This window comes from Aedes aegypti, chromosome 3, assembly GCF_002204515.2.
Source record: "Aedes aegypti strain LVP_AGWG chromosome 3, AaegL5.0 Primary Assembly, whole genome shotgun sequence".
In the NCBI taxonomy this organism is placed as follows: Eukaryota; Metazoa; Arthropoda; class Insecta; order Diptera; family Culicidae; genus Aedes; species Aedes aegypti.
This window is the reverse complement of record NC_035109.1, coordinates 195,701,033-195,728,998: the sequence shown is the minus strand read 5'-3', so window position 1 is coordinate 195,728,998 and position 27,966 is coordinate 195,701,033. Positions and strand designations below refer to the sequence as shown.

General features: G+C 36.1%; 1 protein-coding gene across 3 annotated transcripts in view; it reads right to left on the bottom strand.

The window, feature by feature from the left end:
• LOC5569013 (putative fatty acyl-CoA reductase CG5065) overlaps positions 1-27,966 on the bottom strand; it is a 66,646-nt gene that overhangs the window by 23,377 nt on the left and 15,303 nt on the right. The window contains exon 1 of one of the 3 annotated variants that reach the window (XM_021854399.1): positions 6,180-6,410. The exons of 1 other annotated variant lie outside the window; for it this stretch is intronic. The gene's annotated coding sequence lies outside the window, so the exon portion shown is untranslated. Of the gene's footprint in view, positions 1-5,528; positions 5,593-6,179; positions 6,411-27,966 lie in introns of those variants that run through there. One more of the 3 variants, XM_021854400.1, reaches the window with a different exon arrangement.

Genomic DNA, 27,966 nt, shown 5'->3' with positions numbered 1-27,966 from the left:
ACGGTCTTTGGCGAATTATCCAGTCGGAAAAATTTGCCGATGAAAAAGTTACCCTTCAAGCGAATCCTGGACGTCCATCAAACAACCAGTACAAACTAGGAAAAAACAGTTGGATGTTCAAATTTTCACCATTTCTCGACGACAATGGGATCGTTAGGATGGATAGTCGAATCGATCCCGAGGCCGCTTATTTTGCGTATGACTTTCGTAATCCTATTATTGTTCCAAGAGAACACTACGTCACCAACCTGTTGATCAGTCACTTTCATCAACGTTACGGGCATGCCAACACAGAGACTGTGCTTAATGAACTGCGACTGAAGTATTACATCCCCAAGATGCGATCAACGGTGAAGAAGGTAGTCAACCGATGTCAATGGTGCCGTGTGTATCGTGCTAAGCCAGCACCCCCAAGAATGGCACCGTTACCTCAGCCAAGGGTAAGTCCCTACATACGTCCTTTTACCTTTGTGGGCCTTGATTATTTTGGACCGATGATCGTAATGCGTGGTCGAACTAACATCAAACGTTGGGTTGCACTTTTTACGTGCTTAACTGTGAGGGCGTTGCATCTAGAAGTGGTGCATACTTTGTCGGCGGAGTCGTGCAAAATGGCTATTCGGCGCTTTTTGGCACGACGCGGTGCACCACAAAAGATTTATAGCGACAACGGCACCAACTTTCGCGGAGCTGCCAAAGAACTTTCAGATGAGATAAACGCTATCAACCGAGAGATTTCAGGAACGTTCACGAATGCTGACACTGAATGGCACTTTAACCCTCCGGCGGCCCCACATATGGGCGGAGTGTGGGAGAGGAAAGTTCGTTCTGTGAAGGAGGGATTGAAAGTGCTTTCGCATAAAAGGCATTTGGACGATGAAGGCTTCATAACACTGCTGGCAGAGATAGAAATGATTGTTAATTCGCATCCTTTAACGTTCGTGCCTCTGGAGTCACCAGGACAACCCGTTCTGACTCCAAATCATTTCTTAATGATGAGTTCCAGTGGAGTTAATGCCGAACCTAGAATCCCGATACAAGAGTCCACTGCTTTGAGAACGAATTGGAAGCTAATGCTGCATTTAACAGACCAGTTCTGGAAACGGTGGATCAAAGCTTATCTACCCACGATCGCCAGGAGAACGAAGTGGTTTGCAGGGGTGCGTCCATTAAAAGAAGGAGATCTTGTAATCATTGTGGACGAGTCCGTGCGAAATGGGTGGCAACGTGGTCGTATTTTGCGGGCTCATTTAGCCCCGGATGGACAGGTACGAAAAGTAGATGTTCAAACGGAATCTGGAGTTGTAAGGCGTCCGGCTATAAAGGTAGCTCTTCTTGAGATATTGGAGGAAGGTAAGACCACCTAACCTGGTGGCATTACGGGCCGGGGTGTGACGATTATTGGGACCCCTACGGTACGGCGTCGCCGCACGGTGTATTGTCATCTTTTGGCAGCCCACGTCAATCGAGAAGAAAAGTGAAAAGTCATTGTAAACATATTGAACTAGTTGGAGATTAGTAGAATTTGTAATTATTTACTATATTAGTTGCTGTTGGCATATAAAACAAACAGTTTAGCATTATTTTTGCTTTACGGACCTGTAAGTTTGCCAGTACATGAATTACAATGTTATTATTACTATTATTACTATTATTATGTACTCACATGCTACAAACTTTGATTACAGGTTTAGTTAATTTGTAGAATTAGCCAGTACCTATTGCTAGCGAGTGAATTTGAGAATTACACGGTTAACTAAGTAATATGTAGGTATTCATGTGAATTTATAGCTGGGCGATAATAATATGAATTTTACCATCGCTAGCTCCCTAACCTCATTCGAATTTGTGGGATTCTTAGGTGTAGAATCAAATGAGTTGCGAAAACTAATTTGTAAGTATTTTGTTATACGTCAGTTACCATTTCTTCACAATAAAACTATATTTCAGTTGAGTCTCTCTCACACCACGAAAGGACTGCGAAAAGTTTCTTTACACACACTATGACCGATTGAATGAATTGCTTGCTTTTCCCATATAAACTTTGAAGTTTTATCCTAATAGGCTCAAATTTTGGGAGAACACTCAGAATTTGATCTATAATCGAATAAGCGGTGTGGAGCAAAAACGGTTTTTTGAACAAACCTAATGCCTAATGCCTATATTAGCCGTATAATAGTCCTATAAGCTCGAAAAGGTGAAATACCCGCCTAGTAATTAAATGGGTCACTACCAGAAAGTTAATAATAAGAACATCAGATTTGTTGGTTTGCTATTTCTTTAATTCACCAGAGACATAGATAACTTTCTGCTGGCCGTATTTCTTTGTCAATTTGTGACCGATTAAAATTTCTAATAATATGTAAATTCACTTAGCGGTGAAAGTCACATTCTTGTGTTTTCATTATCATGCGTTACGATAGTTCTTTCATTATCATAATAAGGGTGAACAATCGATAACGTTGAAAACTTGACCGATTAGTTACCATCAGTTAGTATCCAACAGAACAAATTTACATGCGTAATCAGATAAGGCCAATATTTCAGGTATGGCTTCGATTCATCTTCACATTGTTATGTTATGCACATTCATGTTGCAATTTATGTTAATTGTGGCGCCATGGGCGAAAGTCACTATAATAAAGACAATAATATGATAATAATAATAATTCAGACACTCGAAACTGGACAACTGTTCTCACGTTTTACAATTCGTCATAATGTCCAAAAAATGAACGTTGTCATATTTGTCCACTTTCTATCAGATTTACGAGGAAAGTTGCATTTAGAGCTTTTAAAGTGGTTTTAAAACAAATCATTAGTTGACAACTTTTTTCTACAAAATTGTATCACTCATGCACTGCATTTCATTACAGGTTCATAAATGTTACATAAAGTTATAATTAATTGTAGAGAAATATAATTGCAATAAATAAATAAATTGGGAATAATTTCACAAGTAGAATTTATGTTTAAATACTGCAGAAATCATGAAAAATATCAAACGTCTGAATTTACACAACAGTCAGGTCTTTTTATGCGTTTTTACGCGGTCCAGCTTAAAGAAATCTAAAAGTCTTAGTTCATGATTTGTTGAGAACCACACCATTTTTTTACGCGATTGAACAGATTCTTGAATTTACGCAGTATGTATCCCCCGCATAAAGAAGAACCGAGAGCAATTTTAGATGTTACTTCAAGAAAATTTCAAAATGTTGTAAACGAAGTGAAATGTTCAAAAGCAGAACCTTCGAGAAATGTCTGAGGTATCAAAATTTCCCTACCAAACAAAGACACTTCCTTTAATTTTGAGATATCAAACACATAAAAAAAACTGCAATAAAAACCTGAATGCTTCCAATAAGCAGAGCAAGAGTTTCGAAAATCTATTCCTCTGTTTTCCTCCTCTGTTTGGTAGTTCCTGATCTCCATTGTCTCCATTGATTTCGATGAACTTGAGACAAGCCGAATCAGATGAATATTAACTAAGCTAATCAATTGTTAATAGAATATGATGCCATACTCATAAGATTAATTTAAAGTGAACTAACTGTTTCAATAGTAAAACTATTGGCAAACAACAGCTTACTATTGAACAATAACTAAAAAAATCGATTTCGAAAAATTAAGATAATTTGTGACGTAGTAAGTAGTCCATCATTTGTTTTGGCAGCCATTCTGGAATTAAAGCTCGCAATTTCAAAGTAATAAAACTCAGTTCTCATAGTTGATATTGCTTCGATAAAGTATCAATGTATGCGCTTGCATGCATAAATTATGCTGATACTTTTTCAGTTATTTCTGTGTGAAACCAACTTATTTTTATTATTTCGCAAGCATGGGATAAATTAGCAACAATCATCAACAATGCTAACAAATTTCAATGACGGCCTACTACGTCTTAAAGCACTTTTTATAAAAACTTTTTTTCGTCGTCAATTGAATGACATGGTTAACCCCTCTAGTAGCAGCATCATTTTCTCACTACAAAAAATATTTTAATCGCAACAACTTTTTTTGTTTTTTGATATTTTTGCATCACTTGAACACTTTAAGGTGAAACATCTCGGAATCTAAAGATGGCCGTCACAATGGCCGACTTGTGACCCTACTCGCGTTTTCAAAGACACAAAACTGGAGAAATAGAAGGCAATCGTTCCTGATTTTCTTATTTTAAGGTTTCTGCTTGTGCACAAAGCCAAAATAAAAAGTTCACTCTTGTTGGATGCTTCCTTTGCGAGATTAGTGCCTTTGAAGTTTCAGTGCAATCTTAGAAGTTGATTCCAAACTGTTTCACCTTAAGTGTGGGAGCTAAGTGGTGGATACAACTACACAGTACGAGGAAAGGAACGGAGCTGGGATATAACACTTGACTTTCTGTTTATGAAGCAAAAGTTGTAGCCATTAAACGAGTAAGATCGACAGGACAGAAGGTCGAAAGATAAAATGTCGATAAGCAAGCAAGAAGGGACTAGAGTGTCCATTTTCCGGCCGTTTTGCTTGTCCCGGGATTCGAGATAAAAAATGTTGCTTGGCCCGGGAAATCCTCAGATTTTCAATAAAACCAGTATTTTTTGTTTTTATCGAAGTATAATATAAACAGTACAATATTTCTACAATAAAATAGGATGATAAAGTAATTTTTAAAGACAAAAAGTAAGTTGTAGATAAAAAGATAAAAAGTAAGTTAAAGATAAATAGTAAGTTGTAGTTCATATATAACTTCATCAGGTAATAAAAAAAAACAAAGGCTTACTTTGACTAATTATGGGTTTGCTGTTTTTTTTCAAATTCTTTATTGTTTATATAAAGTATCGTGAATATCTAAGTTATAATATAAAAAAAACTAGGGGTGTTCAACGAATTTTGCATTCATTTCGGGAATCTCGGAATTCCCTGGAAGGCAGAACATATATCCCGGGTAACGGGAAATCCCGAAATTTATCAAATCCCGGGATTTTTTGTCCTGGGAGGGACACTCTAGAATGGTCGAAAACCTCATTTCAAATAAGAAAAAAAACCCACCGAGCAAATCATTTTTGTGGTGCTTTTTTTATTTCGACCTTTCGTCTTTCAACCTTTTATCATTTCGACATTTTGTCTTTCGACCTTTTGTCCTTAAGCCTCATAAGACCACCAATCCCGTCTTAAACACTTTTATTCCATATTCTAAGGACAAAAAAGTTTTTTTATACGTATGCCATAATATCAATCAAATGTAGCACATTTCGGCTTATTAATATAATTAGGGGTAGGCGGGGCATAGTGAGCATGTATGATTTGTAATTAAGTAAGTAGTATTAATGTAGTTTTCATCCTACGCTTCCTGTATGAAAATGATAATCAACTGTTGAGTACTACGAATGAAATGGTAAAAAAAGGTTGACATTGTGAAATCTCACATTTGTCGAAACATGTCTTATCCCTAAACAAAGATTGTAGGCGGGGCAAAGATAATGTCGCAGTGGGGCATAATGAACAAGTATTCTACCTTATGATTATAGTACCTTTTATTTGTTCATACTTACAGGATATCTGTATTAAAAATACTGGATGCCGTAAGAACAGAAGGGAGACTTCCCGGACTGCGGACTGATAAACATACTATTTTAATCTTTATTTGCAATTTAAATATAAAAAAATATGTCCAACGAAAACTTTTTCAACTTTTTTTGCGAAGTATAATATTACAACAGAATGGGAACAGATGTTGTTCCGGAATTATAATAACATTTGTCACTTTCTGCGCATGAAATAAAACTGGTCATGTATAAGCAATTGTTCTCAAATTCTTTATAACAAATTGTTTTAATTGAAACAAATTTAAAACTGATTTTTGTTTAATCATGTTATAATTTCCTCCACCAGATCAAAGTACTTCGTACTATTTGTAAACTAAGATATAACGTACAGAATTCGTGATGTAACAATTCTGAAATTATCTCGTGAAAGCCACATTTCTAACATTTTTAGCAAACGTTCGAGACCACATGTAAAACAAAAAAAGTTGTTATGTGAAATAACTATCTTAGATATCACCCTAATGTTAATACATACATGCCCACGGATAAATGCCAAAAAATATTACCGAACAATTAAAAAACTATAACAATTTAAAACAAAACCGTACCAACACCAGAGCACAAAGCTGGTTTAGTTAGCAATATGAAAACACTTATCTTGAAGAGAATTGAAGATCCTTTCACGCGTATCACTTTTTCATTCACTCTTGGGAATAAATTGAGCGCCGACAGAACAGGAACAACTAACTCTTTCAGATAATTTGGCGGGAAACTATTATAGTAATGCAAAAAAATAACAATTTATGACCCGCCTCTAGCATGGTACTATATTTTTGAGTTTTGCTTCAAGATTCTGTTTTTTTCAACCGTATGCATACAAGTTCTAAAAAGCACTAACGCTAAAGTGTGATTTAAAAGTCCATCTCTGATTCGCAACCTGTGCATTTGTATGTCTATGTCACGACTAAAGTATCACACTAGTCGAACTAGTTTCGTCTGCGTATGGACTGAAATATTAGCCGCACTTGAATTGGCCATGCGTTGCTTGAGCTGACAGGCCAAACTAAGAATGTACGCCGTGCAACATTGACAGGAAGCTGTTAATTACCATAATTTAGATTTTGCGACAGTCAGACACTCAGTCCGGTTGGTTGGTCTTGCAGTAGGAGCAAAGCATAAACTTGGCAATGCGATTTGTCAACCCGAACACTTTTACTATCATACACGTTGATAGTTGTTTGGTATGCGATTACGCCACAGCCAATTTATGTTTAAACAGCGGCATTACTGTGGGCAACGGTTACCAAATGGGGAATTGCGACTCACCCTGAAGATTATCTTCGGTCGGCAGGCTGTACGTCGTGGGGATTTTTCATTGAACATTTTATTTCAAGTTGCAAAAGCACGAGACGAATTGGCTTTTTACACCAGTTTGTTGTACATATTGGAGTATCATATTTTATTTGATGAAAAATTTGAAGATTGACGGATCCTTAACGAATCTACAGAAGATTCAAAATATTAATCAGTAGGTTTTTTTTACAATTTATCATCACAGTAGGCTTCCATCACGGAGATGGGTTATGAAATGGCCTACTTTCTCACACTGCGTCATGTAATGTCCTATGAGTTCCTTACGCAACATTTTTGTGTTGCGTATTCTGCACATAAAAGCATAACTGTCCCATAACGTAGGCATTGTGGAAATAGCACTCAAAGTTTTAACTTTGTCTTCTCATCCAAATGTACACAATTTTCTAGTACCTTTCCGCAGGCCATAAACATTTAGCACCACCGCAATCATTTTGTTTCTATTGATCAGTAAAATACATAAACTTGACCATAACTCACGTTTTGCAGTTACTGTGGGCATTGCAAGTTCATATTGAGACTGTTATGACTTTATTTTTAAATATGAGACTTTACCAACTTCATATTTTCCACAACATCTTCAAACAAAGTATGTAAATTTGTATATGCATAGTAAAGTATGTATTGAAACATGAGTGTTGCGACGAAAATAGGTGTTGGTTCGAAAATCCGTGTGGGACAGTTATACTTTTATGGGCAGTATTGACTCATTACGTAATGTTAGCGTTAGCGCAATTCAAATAAGTTGAGTAATGATTTACTAGGAAAAGCTTTTCATAAATGGCGACTAGGCGTTTAAACGTTTAGCGAGTGCCCCACACTTCGGGTTCGATTCCTGCGCTTGACGAAGGAAGCTTTTCATCAAACGGAAAATTCTGCCCTGGTTGTGACTTTAACGTATCAGTCGATAAATATCTACACTGAGCCAATTAATCTGATTATCCTTGTCTGAAAAATCATATACTTGCTTCGGAATTCAGATTTGATAGGTTTTATTAATGTCCAATGACGGTTATATGAAGATCCAATTGAGTTTAAATAATAACAATATGGAAGCAATTTAAATTCTACATAAAACTCATTGGACGCCATTATCCATTCAGTCATTACAAAATCATATACATGGTATCTGATTGTGTAATGTGAAAAACATCGGTTCTCATTTAGCTACACGATGGCACGGCAACTGCACAATTTGCTGTTTTTTTCTGTTTCTAGACGATTAGTTGGAAAATTTTCAAAGATCTTATCAAAGGTAAGCTGTAGAAATCAGCTCTTTTTGATTATACTGCTATTTTTTTAATATATTTCAGAATATGGTACCTCTCTTCGTGAGCCTTTGTCTTGGTCGTTGAAGTGTTCTGCTTCAAATTCCATGCAACTATGAACCTTCGATGTTCTGCTTGACGTTATCGAAGTAAGTTATTTTATTTGTTAATTAGTTTTGGGCATAAAATTCAGGGAGGGAGATATTCCATCATTTCAGAAATTGTTCACCAAACATGCTGCAACAAAATTCCCTCTGAATTGTTGAAACAGACGTAGAACTATGAGATGATAATCTTCAATATGTGCGAACACCCGAATAATGTAATGTTTGATAAACGGCGAAGTATTAGGTCTCTCCCAAATCAAGGAAATCTATTTTATGAATTTCGCTCACTTTGTATTGAAGAAATGTTAAATAAACAATTTTAAATTTATTTGAACAATTTTATTATTTTTGAAATTTTATTTTGGATAATCAAATATAGAAAATGCAAATTGAAAACCCATTAATTGTTATTAAAGAAACAATTACAATTTAGTTTCACACGAAAGTTATATGATTTTGTATATGACACCAACCTACATTGGATTTTTATATCCATAGTCTTTTTGTTTGAATGTTATATGATTTTCGTAATAAACTCTATCTGTATGAATTCCAAATAAGAGTTATATGAAAATCATTATGGAAAAAATCTATATGTTTATTGTAATGATTCGAACATGACAAATTTTTGGAGTGTAATCCTTGCGTCATTAAGGTGTCCCAGAAAAAAAATCTGTGTTCCTAGAATGGAAGATGTGCTAATTTATAGCATTCTTTAGAGCATATGAACTTTCTAAAAATCTTTTAAAAAAGTTTCGTAGGTAAAAACAATGTCAGTTTATTAGATTTAGACAATAATACCACACGAATGACAAATAGCTTATAGAAAAATAATAAAAAAACAATATTGTAAAAATATCTACTAGGATTTGGAAAATTCGGCACAAAAGGTCAAAATACGGTATTTTTCATAAATCGATATGGCGGAACCTTTAAGGCACTGTTTCCCAAACTTTTTTGACTTTCGCCCCCTTGAGGCCAATATATTTTTGGAATCGCCCCCCTGATATGTTTTTGAAAATTCAGTTCAATATATTACCATAAGTAATCGAAGATTGGTTAAGTTATCAAGTTTACTGATGTAAAAATGTTAAGGCGAAGTAGTTCGTAATCAAAATTTGTACACGTCGTTAATGATTGTTGCTAATTCACCTCACGATTACAAACTTACTTTTATTACTTTGAAATATTGAGCTGCAAAGTCAACATGGCTGCTAAAACGAATGACGGGGTACTTAGCCTTAAACATATGTGGTTTTGAAGCATATTATGCACTTAAATTAATCATATTGTATTAAAATATTAATTTTTTTAAATGATGTTATTTATGAAAATGTGAAAACAAATTTTAGAACGCTAAAACTAAGAAAGCACAGGTAAATAAAAAAAAAAGTCCACGGCCTTGTTAACTGCAATGTAAACAAGTGTTTTCTTAAATCCTGGAGGTTTTGATCCGAAAACTCTTCAAATTTATTTTAAAGTTGCATGATTCGTTAATCATCTTCGGTAAATATTAGTTTCAACGTTGATACCTGATTTTTGCTTACAAACTTTTCTGCACTTTTTCAAATAGTTTGTGCTATAAGTAGGTAATAAGTTTTGTCGAAAACTTAGCAAAGCATTTTTTTTTGGTCGCAGTACGCAATTGAAAAGAAATGTCAATCCAAATGGAACTCACCGTAGAAAATATCTTGACCATATCTTCCGCAGAAATTTTTTACTTGTCTTGCATACCTAGCGTCAATTATTTCCGTCGAATATGACATAGATCAAATGGTCTAACCAAAATACAACAATCTGGAAGCTTTTATGAAACAGAAGCGTTGCTTAATAGTTATTTATGTAACAAGTCCAACTAGAAGTCCAACTAGAAAATGTTGCTTCGTCGTATTTATCCAACTCGGCAAGCCTCGTTGGATAAATGTACAACTCGTGCTGAAAAAATCATCATTTTGCAACGCGTTGCATACAACATTTTTTGCAATTACGAAAAATGCCGTTCTAGTTGGATTATTTCTAGAAATAGAAGGCAACCCTCATGGACAAACATCCACGTGTAGTATCGACTCATAGTTTTCAATCACGTAAGCTATGATACTGTTCGCACAGGAGTGTCACAAATTTTCACTCTCCCATCGGTATCACATTTGAGCTACACTCGGAACAGGTAAGACGCCGAATTCACATGCAATTTTCAGCCATATTTAACCCACAGTTGGCAGATGAGGCCCGCACGAGCCGCCGTAGGGAGATATGGATTTTTTGTGAGCTTGACTTGCCAACTTTACTACATCTTCTACGTCCGCTAGACGATCCGAATCTTATTTAGAATAGCTCTCCTGAGTCTGATTTGGTTCGCCCAATAGATGTGGAATAAGAAACTAGCTGAATGAGTTTTTAATAATTCAGAGCAATTAGAGAAGAGACGTGTGATAAGATTTATTCAATAGTTGACGACACCAAAACAGTGCTGAAAAGTGCTACTTTTCAGCACCATTAACGGTACTGAAAAGTAGAACTTTTCAGCACTGTTTCATCTGGTAGGAAAAGTAGGCCATTATATTGTTCATTTCTCAGATGAAAAGTAGGCTCATATAGTACGGAATTGCAAAAATATGTTTAAAAGACTCCGTTACGTTCATGAACAAATTGAAATTAATAATTTCATGCAACGTATTCGATATCTTTTGGTAAAACGATAATCATTTAAAACCAGTTATTGACTAGAGAAAATGTTGCTTCAAATTTGATAGTCCGATGTACCTTTAGTATACAGTCCCCTATAGTCGTACTAGCGTACAGGGCGTTTTGCTGAGAATCATCGCAAAATATTTTTGACATGAAGGTCAGGAGCTATTTATCTAAGAACCATTGATTCACAGCTCGATGTTGCTCAAAAAATGATTGAAATAAATAGTTTTGATTAAAATTTAAGCTCCCTTGCACCTACAGTAGACCTATTGTTCCTATAGTAGCACTACTGAGAGAAACTATTTTTTTTATTAACCTTTCAGTCGTCGCGCGGTTTGTCACCGTCAAATCCACCACGCTAATGCTGTGTACGACAAGCGAGGTTTTTCCACCAGTGTTGTATCAGATCAGGTATCAGAATTTGGGCTCAGGCGGCACGTTCCCCTACAAATGGGAGATTTGTGCCTCGCACGTCATAGCCATTCATCACTTACCCGATGGGAAAAGGACTAGGAAAACAAGGAGAAAGAAAAGGAAACTTGTAAGGGATGATAAGATTCATACAAACACCCTGGAAGGATGCTTGTAAGAATTGATGAGCATCAAATTTCACTTCTGCACCCCCGGAGGGATACTGAAAATGATTTCTAAACAAATTCTCACACTCTATGATGACGTTACATAATCTACCACAGCAGAAGATGCTTTGCCCTTTAGAGTACGAGAACCTGTATTATTTCAGAGAACACGACAAGAAACTATATGAAAACCCGTAGTTTATCAAAAAGTTTCGTCCTTAAAGGAGGATTGAATAACAATTACAAATACTGAAAAAGAACGGAGCTGTCCTTTTCAGTATATGTGTCTTTTTAATCCTTCTGAAGTTTCCAAAACAGCTTAATTATGAGAAACCATACGATTAGACACCGTTTTGATTTAAATCTTCAACAGCATTCCGGGAAATGCAGCAAATACTGCACTGGTGAAGATTATAAATTTATTAATGAATTTGTAATCAAATGACACCTATTCATTTATTATTAGCAAACTTCATTTGAGCCAGTCTTGGGTTTCCTGGTTTCCAGTTGAAACCAGATTTTCCAAGTCTGAGCTTAAAATCGAAGAATGATAAGATTAATGAAATAGGTGCCGTATGATATTGCAGGACGTTTAAATCCTTCATCAGTTCATCATTCATCGCATTCATAAAATATGCCTTTTAAGCCTTATTTGCAAACGCAATGAAGTTCTTGAACTGCTAGTTTTCCCAAAGAGAGATTATACCGGTCAAAGCAGCTTTGCGGTATTTATCTCTCTGGGTTTTCGCATAGTTTTTGCCTTTGGCGGCTAAACTAAGATCACCACTATTCATGGCCAGGGGCTTCACACATTGTAGTTCTTTTCCAACATGCAGTATTTCTCCTTTAGCACGTCCAGTAAAAGCTTTAGAAGAACTCACTGAATGCTGCACGGAACTACTAAAGGATTTAGCTAAAAGCTCAGCTATTATACCAAAACTAATATAATCGCAAAGTCAAAATAATCAAACGTCCAGAGTCAGAAAAAAATGCCTACTTCTGATCGTCTAATTATAATTGTTGTTGAACCAACAAACAAACTGTTGGCGAAAAATTGAACGCCAAAAGCTATAGAAAAGAGTCTATACAAAATCATAAACGAATTGCACTACAGGGATAAAGTCAAGGCGCACATTTTGCCATACACCTTTAAATACCCCACGTAGTACAAGAAGCTCAAAAATTATAATGCACTCTTATACTCTCATGTAGAGAAAAAATTAGTTTGTAATACATGCAATAAATCATAACGCTGTATTCCAACCAAACGACGAACATTTACTGTCATACGTTACCCATGAACATATACAGCTTTATGTTATTTTAGTGGAAATACCAAATAGTGAACAATTTGTAATTCAGGGATATTTTACCGACGCACATAATGTCATGCACCCGAAAGATACCCCATTCAAACAAGTGATCATACAAATAATTCCACTCTTCCACTCTCAAAAAGAGGCTAATCAATCAACAATACTTTCGTTCGCACGGTTATATTGATATACCATTAGGGCGATTCAAATTTTAAAAATGTTTGAAAATCCAATCTCCCATATGCTCCTTACCACCCTTACTATAAAAATAGTGTTCTGTGAAATTTTCAGCTTTCTAGGTGGTGATTTAAAGGTGGCCCAAAGACAATGTAGGTTTATATGGAAATTACTATGGAGAAATTTTGAGAAATGTTCCAAACTCGCTAGTATTGTAATGTAAGTAGAAACTTATCATCTCATATCGAAAACTCATTGTTCAAACCTTAATGAAAGATGTTGCTGAAGAAACAAATCCCTTTTGAGCTAATTTTGTTTGGGATTTTTGTACATGTTTGCAGGGCTGTAATCCCAAATTAAGCTAAATAATAGCAAATAAACTCAAGTATAGCTTTTCTGCTATCTGTCGGATGGAATTTCTCTCTTCAGTAAATCTCTTTATTATGGTTTGAAGAATGAGTTTTTACTACGGGATAATAAGTTTTTATCTACATTACAGTACTAGCGTATTTGGAACATTTCTCAAAATTTCTTCATAGTAATTTCCATATAAACCTACATTGTCTTTGGGCCACCTTTAAATCACCAGCTAGAAAGCTGAAAATTTCACAGAACACTCTTATTATAATAAGGATGGTAAGGGACATATGGGAGATTGGATTCTCAAACATTTTTAAATTGTGAACCGCCCTAATATACCATATACCCCCACAGATGCACGCTACCCTGTAGGTAGGTAGTGTCAATAGGAGATACATTAGTCCAGTTGTTAATTACACCTATCGTTTGTCTGGTGAGTTGCACGCTTACTGTCAATGATGATGTCACGCTACACGATGGGCCGTATGAATAAAATGTAGTAAAGTTGAGTTTACTACATTCTCGGTAGTAAACGCTATATGTGGAACACGAGTGGAACATTTTTGTGTCATTTTCCTTTCTACACCTTTCGAACATACTACAAACAACGCATTGCTATGAATAAAGGTAGCATTTACTACAAAGCTACTGGTAGTTAGCTTAAGACGTTGCTTCACATGCTTTGAGATTGCGGAATTGAATGGAGTAATTTACTTTTGAGTAAAAATCATGGGAAAACGATATGAGTTTTGATATTTCGGAAGGTATTTTGAGTTTTGCTTAGGAATTTTGAGGTTACGAAAACATTCAACCCGCCAATTCTGAAATTCCGGTAAGATTACCGGCAGTAGCAATTTGTAATATCCGTGTGAATTCTGGCATTACGATAATTATGTTATTTTCTAGGAATTTTAGGAATTTTACGTGTAAATTCTGACACCTCAGATTTCCTTTTGAATTCCGGAATTCCTGTAGGAACTTTGAGATTCCGATAGGGATGTCGGATTTTTTATGATAATTCTGAAAATTTAAATACAATTCTAGGAATATTGCGGAAATATTAGGAATCTGGTAAAAACTCTAGAATTGGGGTGGGAATGGGATTCCGAATATTAATCTCTTGGAATTCTGTGGGTATCTTTGAGACGGTATTTCTGTAAGAATCTATGAGATTGCGGTGGGATTCCTGCGAATTATTGTGTGAATATTTCTCGAAAACTTATTCATACAGACTCAAGTCAAAAAAGTATACAAACTTACTTTATTGATCCTACGTGTTAAGCAAGCGGAATTCTACACGTACCGCTCTATACCAACTCAACTTTTCACTTTTAGAACGTTTAATTTCCGGATTTACAAAACGACGAAAGTAAGATTTTCAACTTTCGCAACCTAACCACTACTTTCGCCACCCCGCTGTATGGAGAGACAAAGTGACTTAACCACGAATCAAAACAAAACACTACTTGAGCCGATTTTACACTAGTAGAAAAACGTCGAAAGTAACTGAATGAAAAGGCTTATCATTTTCTTATAATTATTTTTGTGGGAAATAATAGAAACTACCTAGTTTTTTAACGTGAACTGAGTGTATGCAAAATTTGAGCGAAGTACACGGCAAAAAAATGTTAAAAAGGTGATTCATTTTAAAACAGTTTTAGAAGATAGATTGTGATTTTTCCTTATTAATGTTCTCAAAACCGTATAAAAGTTACTTACGTCGATTTGAATAAGTAATCGAGATTTGTAATTCCGAAAATCAATCTTTGTAATTATTTTAAACACCTTTAAGATTCCGTTGATCTCCAGTTCCGTTGGAATTTCAAAGTAAAGCTTCAATATAAACGTTTTGAATGTCGGTAAATATTTTATAGATTTCAATGGAATTTTTTGTGGAATCGTTAAGAATTTTAATAATTTCAAAGCGAACCCTGGTGTTTTAGGGGAGATCCTCATTGAATTCTAACGACTACCAATGGAATCACTACAATTCTCATAAAAATCTATACATTCTAAGTTCTAGACATTCCAAGGATACTATCAGAAACCCCACCAAAATAACGAGAATATCACAGAAACACTTAGAACATCGGAATTCAACATGCTGTTAAGAAAACACACGGGGAGCATCAAAATTCTACCGCTATTTCACCAGAATCTCAGTACTGGTGCTAGAAAATATGTGGTTCCAAATTTGATAACTGTAATCTCAAGATCTCTTCATAAATGTTAAGCTAGTATTTAAAAAATCATCGGCGTTGGCGAAGCATAGCATAGCATAGCATAGACTGACTGTACATGTCAATGGTTGCTACTCCGTGATTGCTCGGAACTGGTAAGAATTGCACTGGGATCCAAATGAATAAGGGATGGGAGTTTCCGCTTACTCTCGAAGTGCAATTTTAGCAGATCTAATATTATTGATCAATAACGGCGCCGGCCAAGTCCTTACAGTCAGTTGGGATGGGGAAGGAATGTTAGGGTGTAATGATTGTTGCTTCTAGAGACCGAGAATACCTCTGCATCTCCACAATCACCACGGGAAGGGTGTTTATTAGTGGGGGAGGAAAAGATCTGGGAGTCACCTTTGGTCGGTGATGCGATCCATGGACAAGGGGAAAATATACGACTTACATTTAAAACTAGTTTTGTATTTTTGTCTCGAGAAGTTTTTAGTAGTAGATTCAAAAAAAACGTCAACATCTATAATATCGAACAATTCAAAAGAAGTTTTTATTAATAGCGAAAACTGAGAATTACATTATATATTTTAAATCATATGAAACAGCAATAATGCCGACACTTTTAGTGACGAACCATACATAGTTTGTTTGAACATTACATATGAGTATTACTGTGCATTTTTGTCTCGAGATGGTAGAATTTTTAAAAAATACGTCAACATTCACAATGTCGAACATTTCAAAAGATATTTTTAATAATGTAAAAAAGAGAAAAATATATGTATATTGAAATTGTGTAAAACAAGCATAATGCCGACACTTATAGTGCCGAACCAAACAAAGTTTGTTTTAATATTACACAAAAGTTACACTTTCAAGAAAAAATGTGTTATCATAAGCATGAAACGAACTCACCAGTTGGTAATCCATCCTCGACTGAACACAAATATCTCTTCGCAACACAGTGCGAACAGAAAAACTTCTTGGCGTCCCGAAAACAAACCGTTTTCACGAAGCACTATCCAGCAAGACGCGCGAAAACAGGGAAAAAAGAAGTTCTCCGACGACGAAAACACGCGCGAAACCGAGAACAAAACCTATCCGTCGACGCAACAACGATCCATCCTGCTTGGGCTTCACGGAGCACTACTCAGCAAGACGATTGAAAACAGGGGAAACAATTTTCTCCGACGACGAAAACACGCGCAAAACCGAGAACAAAACCTATCCGACGACGCAACAACGATCCATCCTGCTTGGGCTTCACGAAGCACTACCCAGCAAGACGCTTGAAAACAGGGGAAAAAATTTTCTCCATCGACGAAAACACGCGCGAAACCGAGAACAAAACCTATCCGACGACGCAACAACGATCCATCCTGCTTGGGCTTCACGAAGCACTACCCAGCAAGACGCTTGAAAACAGGGGAAAAATTTTTCTCAGACGACGATGAAAACACGCGCGAAACCGAGAACAAAACCTATCCGACGACGCAACAACGATCCATCCTGCTTGGGCTTCACGAAGCACTACCCAGCAAGACGCTTGAAAACAGGGGAAAAAATTTTCTCCATCGACGAAAACACGCGCGAAACCGAGAACAAAACCTATCCGACGACGCAACAACGATCCATCCTGCTTGGGCTTCACGGAGCACTACTCAGCAAGACGATTGAAAACAGGGGAAACAATTTTCTCCGACGACGAAAACACGCGCAAAACCGAGAACAAAACCTATCCGACGACGCAACAACGATCCATCCTGCTTGGGCTTCACGGAGCACTACTCAGCAAGACGATTGAAAACAGGGGAAACAATTTTCTCCGACGACGAAAACACGCGCAAAACCGAGAACAAAACCTATCCGACGACGCAACAACGATCCATCCTGCTTGGGCTTCACGAAGCACTACCCAGCAAGACGCTTGAAAACAGGGGAAAAATTTTTCTCAGACGACGATGAAAACACGCGCGAAACCGAGAACAAAACCTATCCGACGACGCAACAACGATCCATCCTGCTTGGGCTTCACGAAGCACTACCCAGCAAGACGCTTGAAAACAGGGGAAAAAATTTTCTCCATCGACGAAAACACGCGCGAAACCGAGAACAAAACCTATCCGACGACGCAACAACGATCCATCCTGCTTGGGCTTCACGAAGCACTACCTTAAAAAATCATCGGCGTTGGCGAAGGCCGAAAACCACCCAGAAAATTCTTTGATGTACCATCATCATAAAATCATAGACATAGAGAGAATACCAGACTAATCGCAAAATTACACTACAAATCTTTTCAAATAACAGCACCTTCATGATTTGTGCAAATTGTAGCGTAATCGATTAGATTCAATGCATTTTCTTCATATGCATGATTGTATTAACCCGTATAGGCCTGAGTGAAAGCAAAAATTCTAAAACCCTAACCGCTCAGCGAATTCTTAATGGATTCAAATGTTTTTTTGTCAGTGTACTGGCACACATATCTAGTTTCTAGAAAGGGACAGAGGAACGCGGAAATATTCTTGTGGCCGGAGTTATTCCGGTGGATCACTGGGTCAGGTCGGGTGAGAAGGGTACTGTGCGTTTGTGCCCCTCAAGGTAGGCAAATTTCAAGTCACATATAATTTCCGGAATCGGCTATAATGTGGCCACTACATGACGGAATTTTAAGAAAATTGCATCAGTGTAAATTTTTTGGGAAACGATTAAATTGGATAACTATGAGTTCTCCATTTGACTAATTCTATAAATGATCATTTTCGAGTCCCGGGACGCCTCAAACTTATGATAAAGTGGCCAATTTGTATCTGAACATCTGTGCCAAGCTTATGGGAACGCATTTTAGTGCAAAATTATGTTTGATTTCTACTTTTCGAGATTTGAAACGGTTAAGTAGCCAACAAATCTACAGCCGGTTCTTCTGGGCATTACGGCCGAATGGCCACATCCGGTATATTTTAAACGGTGCAAAACTCTTCATTTATAATGTTGAATATCAGATCTTAATGGTTTATGCAAATTAAAATGATTGTCATTGCAAATAAATAAAGGTAACTTGGCATGTCTCAAAAAAATAGCCCTTTTTACCCGACTTGACCCAGTAACCCACCGCAATTACTCTGGCCACAGCAATATTTCCGAGCTTCTCTGGCCACTTCTAGAAACTAGATATGTGGGCCAGTACACTGACAAAAAATCATTTGAATCCGTTAAGAATTCGCTGAGCGGTGACGGTTTAAGTATTTTTGCTTTCACTCAGGCCTATACGGGTTAATTTTAAGCGTCACTCTGAATAGATTATTCTTTACGTGCAGAATCACTCTGCACTCTGAATGGAAATTTCTTAACGTGCAGCTTCAGTCACTGCTCATGTTCGAAAGTAGTAAGTACTACATGTTCGAAAAGTTTTTTATTCATACCAAAAGTGTAGTAAACTTTGTGGATTTTGTTTTTGAGTAGATGCTACATGTAGTAAAGTTCAAAGTTTTTTATTCATATCACCCGATAAGTGTTCATCTGCAACAACCAGACAGCTCACCAATCCACCGCGAGGTGGATCGTGCTGAGTTGTTGAGTTGAAGGAGAGCGAAAGAAGGAAGGCACAAAAGTCTGTTTGACAGCTCTGCAGAAAGCGCGTGCGCACGGACAGAGCGCGTGCGCACGGAAAGAGCGCGTGCGCACGGAAAGAGCGCCAGTTTGGCTCGATTTGCAATGATCGGTTATTATTATTATTTTTTCGCTATTGGATATTCTATGGTTTGGTTGATCGATGTTAAAGTTTGTTTTAAAAGCAGCTCCACTTATTTTGAAACATATTGCCGTGTACAATAGTAGACAACACAACTAATTTAATTAAAATAATTTGAAATTATAATTAGTACATATACAAAAGGGGAAGAACGTTTAGGCTGGTTGTGCATTACGATAAAATCTCTTAACATAAGCAATGCTTGTTGTTGGTTCTTGTGGAAGGATCAACATGTTCGGCTTAACGAATCTTATTTTAAATATCGAATAACACCACATGCAATTGAACAAAAAGGATGTGATTACAATAGACTTTTGATATTTTCAATTCTGAACCACCGCAAAAAAAAATATTGGGAATCAAAATTCTCCTGAGAGGGATGATGTGGGGGAGGCTCATTCTAATTAATATTGTCGTTCAATTATGGGGATAAATTAAAATTGTTATTGTTCTATACATACTTATTTATTATAATTACCTGTAAATTTTGATACAGCACAATTCAAGTATTTAAATATCAAATAGCAAACATAGATATGGTCGGTGTTCAGACAGACTGAACCAAGTGTTTTTTTCAATCGAGTAAGAAAAATGTACCCCAAACATGTGAAACATCAAAATATTATAGATATTTACTGTAATAATGGAACTTATCTATTTGATGATACATTTGTATCAAAATAACATGGAAGATTTAAAATTGATGGAGTTCTTTACGTATCCTTAGAGCTCCAAAATTCATCTAGTCTGGTCTGTCTAAACACCGACCATATGATTCTCAAAAACTCATGAGAATGGTATTTTACTCTTTGAACTGTTATTTAATTTGGATGTGTTTAAAAGATTTATAAATTTAATTGATTATTGATGTTACGAGCTATGTCTGTAGTTAAACTTAATGCTACACAAGAAATATATTTGAATCAAAGTATTTTTATATAAAAATCATATGAAAAAAAAATGATCCAGAAAGTACTCTAGAATTCTTTGGGAGCGTCTCCCGGGATTCTTCCTTAAATCATTCATGAATCCTTCAAATCCTCTCTGGGATTGTTCTGCTGAAAATCTTGAGATTATTTCTGAATTTTCTTTCAGATATCGCTTTGGGATTCATCCAAAAAAAAAAACGTTACCATTCCGGTATTACTTCTGAGATTCTTTCGGATATCCCATTGCGATTATTCTGGACATCTTTTTGGATTTTTTTGCAGAACTCTGTATGTGATTTTGCGTGTATATCCTCAAGGATTACTTTTGAAATCCAGGAAATTTATTTTTTTTGAAATTCTTGAAAATTGTTTTCGAAATACTATGGAAGATTTTAACATAAATCCTGATGCAATCCATTTGGATATTTAAAGAGGATTTTATCAAAAAATGTACGACTCTACTAGAAATTCTTCGAGAATTCCTCCGAAAATAACTCTAGATTTTTATCCGGAAATACTTCTGGTATTCTTATGAGAATGCCTCTGGTATTCTTCCAAAAATGACTTGAGATGCTTTCGGAAATCTTTCTGAAATTCTTCAAGAAATTCCACTGAGATTTTTACGCCAATATCTTTGAAATACTCCTGGGACTCTTACAAAAATCCTGTTGGAGTTTTTTTTTCGGATATCTTTCTATTCTAAATTTTTCAATAAATTTTGCTGGGATTGTGCTGTAAAACCTGCTAAGATTCATCCAAAAATACGACTGTCATTCTTCCAGATATCATTCAAGAATTCCACTGGAAGTTTTCGTGAGATTCAACCGTAAATCGTTCTGGTATTTTTCAGAAATTCCATTGAGATTCTTAAAAATATTCTTCTGAAAAATTTGCTGAGAATTGTTTTGGGATTATAGAAGGATTTCCAGAAGAATTCCAAGGCGATTCACAGAAACATCACTTCTGTATGAAGGATTATCGTTAATATCTGAAATAATCCCATGAGAATTCTAAATCCAAATTACAGTGATATTCAAAAGAATCCCAGAAGTTATTTCGCCAGAATCCCTGAAAGATTTAAAGGATATTCACAGACATCCAGAAGATTTCATGAATATTTTCCAGAATAATTCCGATGTCCAGATGAACTGCAGAAAGATTCATGGAATAATTTCAAACGGGATTTTCGGAATCATTTGAAAGTAACTTTTAGAAGTTCCTCAGAAAAAGAAATCAGTAATCAAAGTAATCGAAAAAATCTCATTATTTCAAGCAATGCTCGTTGGTTCATGTCGAAGGATCAACATGTTCGGCTTAACGAATCTTATTTTAAATATTGAATGACACCACATACAATTAAACTAGTATGTGATTACAATTCTGAATCACCGCAAAAAAAAATATTTAGAATCACAATCCTTCTGAGAGGGATGTGGTGGATGCACATTCTAATTAAAATTGTCGTTCAATTATGGCGATAAATTAAAATTGTTATTGTTCCATAAATACTTGTTTATTATAATTACTTGTAAATATTGATACAGCATATAAAAAGACATTGGTCCAGAAATTACTCCAGAATTCTATGGAATTTCCCTCCTGGGATTCTTCCTTAAATCACTTATGAATCCTTCAAAACCTCTCTGGGATTGTTCTGGAAATCTAAAGATTATTTCTGATTTTTCTCTAAGTTCTTCTGGAAATCACAGAATACTTACAGATATCGCTTTTGAACTCATCTAAAAAACATCGTTAGCATTCCGGTACTATATCTGAGATTCTTTCCGATATCCTTTGTGATTCTTCTGGAAATCTTATTGGAATATTTGCATAAATCTGTATGTGAGTTTGCGTTTATCTCCTTAAGGATTACTTTTGAAATCCTGGAAATCAAATTCGAATCGAAATTCTCGAAGATTCTTTCGGAAATTCAATGGAAGATTCTAACAAAAATCCTGATGCAATTCTTCTGGATATTTTTAGAGGATTTTGCCAAAAAATGTACTACGACTGTACTACAAATTCGTCGAGAATTCCTCCGAAAATAACTCTGGCCTTTTTCCGGAAATACTTCTGGGATTATTATGAGAATACCTCTGGTATTCTTCCGGAAATCACCTGAGATGCTTTCGGAATCCCTTTAGAATACTTTCGAGGATGCTTCCGAAAATCTTTCTGAAATTATTCTAGAAATGCCACTGAGATTTTTACGTCCATATTCTTGAAATTTGTCTGGGACTCTTCCAAAAATCCTGTAGGAAATCTTCCAGATATCTTTCTAAAATTCTTTCGGGAAGCCTTCTGGGATACTTTCGAAAATCTTTCTGAGGATCCTTCAAATCCTTCTGTTAAGGATTCTTGCAGTAATTCTTCCCGAATTACCTCTAGACTCTGGGAGTTTCCTGAATTTTTCAAGAAAACTGTTATTATTTCGACTATCTCTCTAGGATTCTTTCGGAAATTCTTCTACAATACCCCCAGATTTCTTTCTGTTATCCTGCTGGAGGACTTCAAAACATCTTTCAAAGATTCTTCCAGAAATTTTACTGGAATTTTTCAAGAAATTCTGCTGGGATTCTTCCGTAAAACCTGCCGAAATTCATCCGGAAATACGACTGGAATTCTGCTTGAATGATAAGCATTCAAGAATTCCACCGGAAGTTTTTGTGGGATTCAACCGTAAATTGTCCTGGTATTTTGTTTAAATACATTGAGATTCTTAGGTAAAAATATACAGGATTCTTAAAAATATCCTTCTGAAAATTCTTCTGGAAATTGCTTTGGAATTAAAGGAGGATTTCCGGAATAAAAGAAATCAGTAATCAAAGAATCTCATAGGTATTTTTTAAAGTCCCAGTGACTGTCCGGTAGTTTTCTTGGAGGATTTCCATTTGAAGTCAAGAGGGATTTTCAGAAAATTCTGCCAAGGATTTAAGAAAATTTTCAAGGAAAATCAATGATAAATCACGAAAAAAAAATCAAAAACACTTCCTTATGAATTTCCAGAAGAATCACAGAGTTTTTTTTTCTCAAAAAATCTTAGAAAAAAATTCTAAAGAATCACGAAGGAATTTTCGGAATAATTCTGGATATACAAAATTATCTCAGGCAGAAACAATAAAATCAATAGCAATAAATCTGTAAGATTATAAGAAGGATTTCTGTAAGAATATAAGGAGGATTTACAAACAATTACAGAGGAATTTTTGGATGATTTCCATAAATAAAGATTTAAAAAAATCCCCGTCATCTGGAAGATTCTTAGCAGGATTTTCGGAAGTATTCCACAGGGATTTCTGGGAGAATTCCATTGGGATTTACAAAAGAATTCCAGAGGAATTTCCGAAAGAATCCCAAGAATTTGCACGGAAGAAAGTGAAGTGAAATAATAGATTTTTTTGATTATAGTCTCAGGCGTCTTTCCGAGAGTATTCTAGAATAAAAGGTATAATCTAAGACATTTTTCGGAAATAATCTCAAAGGGATTTTGAAGAACTTTCAAAGAGTTTCACGGAAGAAATACTGAAGAATTACGAGGAAAATATCAGAATTTAAATAATAATTTCGATTGGATTTCCAGAAGAAATCCCGAGAAATTTTGTGAGAATCCCCGAACCCAGATTTTTAAAATAGATTCTATTACACTGGAAAGCAATCATTAAATCATTTTCGGCAGAATTCCAGAATTTTACGGCAGAATTCCAGAATTTTACAGCAGAATCCTGAAAGGATTTCCATAATAACCCAAGATGGGTTTCTGGGATAGTCCAATAGGAAGTCCCAAGGAGGTTATTGGAAAAATCAGAGCGATCAAAGAAATAACTACATATAATAATTTCAGAAGGGTTTCTGAAAGATTCTCAGTGAATTTTCAAGATGTCCTCTAGCAACACAACTAATATATACTAATATTTACAACTCAATACTTAATTATAAATTGCGTTAAGGTGATTATAGAACAAAGCCACACCTCAAATTTTCAAAAGCACAAGACTTGAGAACCAAACAGCTCTCACCGTTGAAAATTTATCCCATTAGTCACCACCAGCAAGCAAGCAGATTGATTGGTTTTCAACGCAAACTGTTGTCAGATTCTCCAGTCTTGTGCCCTTGTTTGGCTTCGTTTTATAATCACCTTAAGCTGAGTGTACGCCATCCAGTTTGGGGCGGATTGACGGTATCGAAGTGGATTAAAAACAATTATAGGAGAACGTGTGGAAAATACATATGAACTGCGCAGAATACATCAGACCGATTTAGCATTGCTGCGCACTTCTAAAAGCATTTTATTTTTATTAAAATGTTTTTTTTTGTTTTTTACAAGGGGGAAATCTGCAAACAGATCCCCTGAGAAGATAACTCAGGGAATGCGGGGATGACGCACCAACGACGACCCGCTAAAACCAGCCTATGCACTGTGCATGAGCAATTCATTTAGAATTACTCAAGTGGTGAACAGTGCATCGACATGACCCTTGGACTCAGACCCTCATCTCCCCGGAACCACCTTACGGTATTTCTTCGGGAAGGGACCAGTGCATATAGCACAACACGTTTAGCAGAAGTAGCCTAGGCAAACTGCTTCTCCTAGCCGACTTAAACAATGTTACAAAAATGTTTGATAATAGTAGAACGACAATGATCATCAGTTGATTTTCCGCTACTGTTTTTTTTAAATCACAATTGTTATTTCTTTCCGTGCATGCGCTCGGGAAATGAATCTGGCCATGGTGCAACAACCGCGCTACATTCGATGAATCCTATGCGACAAAAATTGTCGGCGCTATCCGTCAAATTCGCTCACCAAAGCTATTTTGGTGACTTTAACATCACAGCTATTGTTGAGCGCATAGTTTTGTACTTCAGTTGTCCCATCACAGCCAGCTGCGTACAGAACTATATTGCGCTATCGGGCTGTAGTTTTTACACACGGCTATAACAGAGCCCGAAAGAAATGAGTTACACTAGCACATTGAAGATAACTCAGGTCAAGCTAACTACCCTTATAAGTGAGAACACTATATGGAAGATGAGATGTTCTCATATACAAGTAAGGTGCCGCACTTTCTACGTGTGAGGTAGAAATTAACTATTGCACTAAATGACGAAGTTGCGCTTCACAAACTAGAAATATTGCTTTCACTATATTTCTATTTAGACGGGTCAGAGACACTTCAATTTTCTTCACCCGTTAACACGGTGGTAATACATTTTTTAGAACTCATTGCCTGAAGGGCAATTGAAGGATGACACCAAAATAATATTAATTAAACTGGTACCTCATACAGCAAGCGTCCACTACCCAACGGCATCACACCATGAATTAGGGGTCACCTGTTAGGTGGACTTTTACCACCGGAACAGGTAATCCGTAGTGTTAATTCTTAGCCAGTTGAAACAACCGCTACCGACACTACGCGGCTATCTAGGCTGCTCGGGAAAAGGAGGTTAATATTGATGATTAACTCCTGACGTACCCAAGCAGCCGGCATTTGAGCTACACTCGGAACAGGTAAGACGCCGAATTCACATGCAATTTTCAGCCATATTTAACCCACAGTTGGCAGATGAGGCCCGCACGAGCCGCCGTAGGGAGATATGGATTTTTTGTGAGCTTGACTTGCCAACTTTACTACATCTTCTACGTCCGCTAGACGATCCGAATCTTATTTAGAATAGCTCTCCTGAGTCTGATTTGGTTCGCCCAATAGATGTGGAATAAGAAACTAGCTGAATGAGTTTTTAATAATTCAGAGCAATTAGAGAAGAGACGTGTGATAAGATTTATTCAATAGTTGACGACACCAAAACAGTGCTGAAAAGTGCTACTTTTCAGCACCATTAACGGTACTGAAAAGTAGAACTTTTCAGCACTGTTTCATCTGGTAGGAAAAGTAGGCCATTATATTGTTCATTTCTCAGATGAAAAGTAGGCTCATATAGTACGGAATTGCAAAAATATGTTTAAAAGACTATAAGTCCGTTACGTTCATGAACAAATTGAAATTAATAATTTCATGCAACGTATTCGATATCTTTTGGTAAAACGATAATCATTTAAAACCAGTTATTGACTAGAGAAAATGTTGCTTCAAATTTGATAGTCCGATGTACCTTTAGTATACAGTCCCCTATAGTCGTACTAGCGTACAGGGCGTTTTGCTGAGAATCATCGCAAAATATTTTTGACATGAAGGTCAGGAGCTATTTATCTAAGAACCATTGATTCACAGCTCGATGTTGCTCAAAAAATGATTGAAATAAATAGTTTTGATTAAAATTTAAGCTCCCTTGCACCTACAGTAGACCTATTGTTCCTATAGTAGCACTACTGAGAGAAACTATTTTTTTTATTAACCTTTCAGTCGTCGCGCGGTTTGTCACCGTCAAATCCACCACGCTAATGCTGTGTACGACAAGCGAGGTTTTTCCACCAGTGTTGTACAAAATACAACAGCGCGACGACTGAAGTGTTAAACAAAAAAAAAAGATGAATGGAGACCTTTTTTACACCGGTCGAAAGCTTTTGACCCCTTCTTTCAACGAAAAATATAAAAGTTTTGTAAAAATACGATTTTAATTGGGGTTTTGCCAACGCCGTGAAGCTGTAGCACTAGCTACAGAAGAAGAAAAGTAATAATGCTACTATAGGCACATATGATCCTATAGTGGCACAAGCGATATTCAATACAAAAATATTAGTTTTCATAGTCTCCATATTTATTTCACAAAACCAAGATAGAAGCTTTCAGATGACGTAAAAATAGTGCTACTGGCTTTTTTTTCGATTTTATGCGAATATTTGTTCATACAGCAACCCTGCTAATAAAAAGTTAGAAAACTGGTAGGCCTTGGAAACATCTGCACAATATATCAAATTATGCTGATTTTCATAAAAAAAAATACCATTTTTCATAAATCTATCTGGCAAAAGAACCTCTAGACCAGGCCTGCCCAACCTTTTTGGCTCTTTTTCGACATAAATGGTTAGTGCGTTCGCAAGAATAGACCGATTTGAACAAAATTAGTCTCAAATGAATGCTTGGTAGTATATTTGTCTAATCCATGCTGCAAATTTTTAATTTATATCAACCTCTTTGCTACCGATGTAATTAAGTTCAAAAAATGGATTGATTTTTACCTTTGCTTACATCGCTAGCGAAGAGTTTCATATAAACTTAAAATTTTCAGCATGGATTAGACAGATATACTGTCAAGCTTGCATTTGAGACTAATTTTGTTCATATCAGTCTATTCTTGCGAAAGCACCAACCATTTATGTCGAAAAAGAGCCAAAAAGGTTGGGCAGGCCTGCTCTAGACGTTTATTAACAGAGTTGAATGGTTCTATAAAACTGACATAAATAAGCATAACTTTCGCCCTAGGGTTTAGTACCATGACTTTTCGGACAATGCTTTTTATGGGACACCATATTGTGTCATTCAAATACATAAAAAAAATCTCTGTAAAAAAACCCTTGCACCAATGATTAATAAGACCAAACAAAGTACCATTTTTTTTTTGCACATACAGAAGGGTAACTCTCCTATGGGATTATTGGATTCGTTCGCGTTTCCTACCTGGGATTTGCAGTGTTTGAAGTGCTAAAGATAACGAGAGACATATGTCTTGGCAATTATCACATAGTACCAAATTACCGGAAGAATAAGTAGATAGAAAGCTGATAAGAATGTGTTCGATAAGTTATCG